Genomic DNA, 1,989 nt, shown 5'->3' with positions numbered 1-1,989 from the left:
CTATGTTTAGCTTAATGTTTGGTTAATGTTTTTCATTAAATTAGTTCTCATGTGTAATGTTCTAGCTTGATTATCATAAATTAAGGCTATTAGGTTAATCATTGTCTGTTTAGATCACTTGTTCATTGTCTAATGTCTGTTTTTTATCAAGTGTCTTACTAATGGTCTAATGTCTGTTTTTATCAAATGTCTTACTAATTGTTTGTTATCTTATGTCTAATGTCTGTTTTTATCTATAGGTTTGGCCGAGACAAAGGAAAATTGTCTAGGAGTATTGCTGGAATATTTCGGAGAAAATTTGATGGACCTTACTATAGCTGGAAGGTGACTCCTACAGCCATTCAAGAGCGATATTTCAGATCATTTGCGGTAATGTTTGATATTCCTATCAATGTGTAATAGTATATGTTGCAATGAATTAGTATGAGTTATACTAATTCATACTAATCTGTGTAGGGGAAATTCAATTGGGATATTGGGATTACGGAGCTAGTCAGAGATGGATTCTTGGTCATCGCCAAGAAAAGGCTTAAAGGAATTGTTAGTCAAGCGAAGCTTTCTGGTCTCCAACCGTATTGGATTACCAGTAATGACCTGTGGGCACAGATGTGTGCTTATTGGAAAACTGAGGAAGCAATTGAAAAGAGTGAAACTGCATCACAGTCCAGAAACAGTGATCGTAATGGTCTTGGAGTCCACAAACACGTATCAGGGCAAAAATCATTCATGCAAGTTCACCAAGAGCTGGTATGAATCTATATAACCTTTCACTTTGTTTTTAAATATTGCACTTAGATCACTATATGTTGTTACCTCTGTTCTGTGATTTTAATGATGTCTTTGTATCATTATAGGAGGAAGAATTGGGGCGTCCTGTGTCATATGGAGAAGTGTTTATGCAAACACACACAAGAGCAGATGGTACTTTTGTAGATGCTAAAGCCAAACAAGTAGCTGAGGTCTATAATAAGAGCATAGAAGAGAGACTGTCTGAACTGGCTGAAGATGGTGAAGACGCTTCAGATGATTCCTCTCAGCAGTCAACTCACCGGACTCTCACCATTGAAGAAAAGAATGAACTCTTTCTTAAGGTAATCTCGTGTAAGTTTTTGTTTAGAGTTTGCATATCATCATCACTGTTTGGTAATCATATATAGAATCAGTCCATGTATTTATGATTAATACTTGAATGATTCTGTTTTTGATCTTGAATGACTCTATTTGCTAATACTTGAATACTTGACTGATTATTTTTGCTTGAGCATGATTCTGTTTTTTTTTCTTAAGTGTACTGAAACAGATGTGAAGGGGAACTATTTTTTGGCATTGGATCTCTTAAGGTGACCCTTAAGAAAGGGAAAAGAAAAGAAAGCTATGCTAGCAGCTCTTCTTCCTCCATTACCGAGCTTCATGATCAACTTCGTCAAAAGATGGCTGAGCACGACGCAGAGAATGCTCGACGTGATGCGGAGCAACAAGCATCTCAAACTCGGATTACAAACTTGGAGAGGCTTGTTATGTATTGGAAAGAGAATGATCCTGCCTTTGCAGCTTTTGTTGCATCTCAGCCACAACCAACTGCACCAGCCAACACACAAGCCGCCAATGCAACAGCCACCAATGCAACAGCCACCGCCAATGCACCAGCCACCGCCAATGCACCAGCCACAGGCGCCACTGCACCAACAGGAACCGTCGCAGCCACAACAACACCTTCTTCATCCTTCTAAGTGCTTTTGTAATTTTTTCTTTCTCTTATGAACATGATGAATATTGTTAATGTTTAAGGTTATGTAAGGCTTTTGATTACATTAGGGCTTTTGGTTAGCAACATTAAGGATTTGATTAGCAACATTTGGATTTATATGAATTCGGTTTTGTTATTTTTAGAATCAAAATAAAGCTTATTTGCGACTAATTAATAGTCTCTCAAAACCCAAATTAGTCTCAATTAAACGACTGCAATGTTGTCACTAATTAGTCGCTAAC

General features: G+C 37.5%; 1 pseudogene; it reads left to right on the top strand.

Annotated features, from left to right (window-relative positions):
* The first annotated feature begins 11 nt into the window (after positions 1–11).
* On the top strand, positions 12–1,809 carry LOC110225063 (annotated as a pseudogene).
* Positions 1,810–1,989: the final 180 nt, after the last annotated feature.

This window comes from Arabidopsis lyrata (genome assembly GCF_000004255.2).
Source record: "Arabidopsis lyrata subsp. lyrata unplaced genomic scaffold ARALYscaffold_8, whole genome shotgun sequence".
In the NCBI taxonomy this organism is placed as follows: Eukaryota; Viridiplantae; Streptophyta; class Magnoliopsida; order Brassicales; family Brassicaceae; genus Arabidopsis; species Arabidopsis lyrata.
This window is presented reverse-complemented; position numbering and strand designations above follow the sequence as displayed.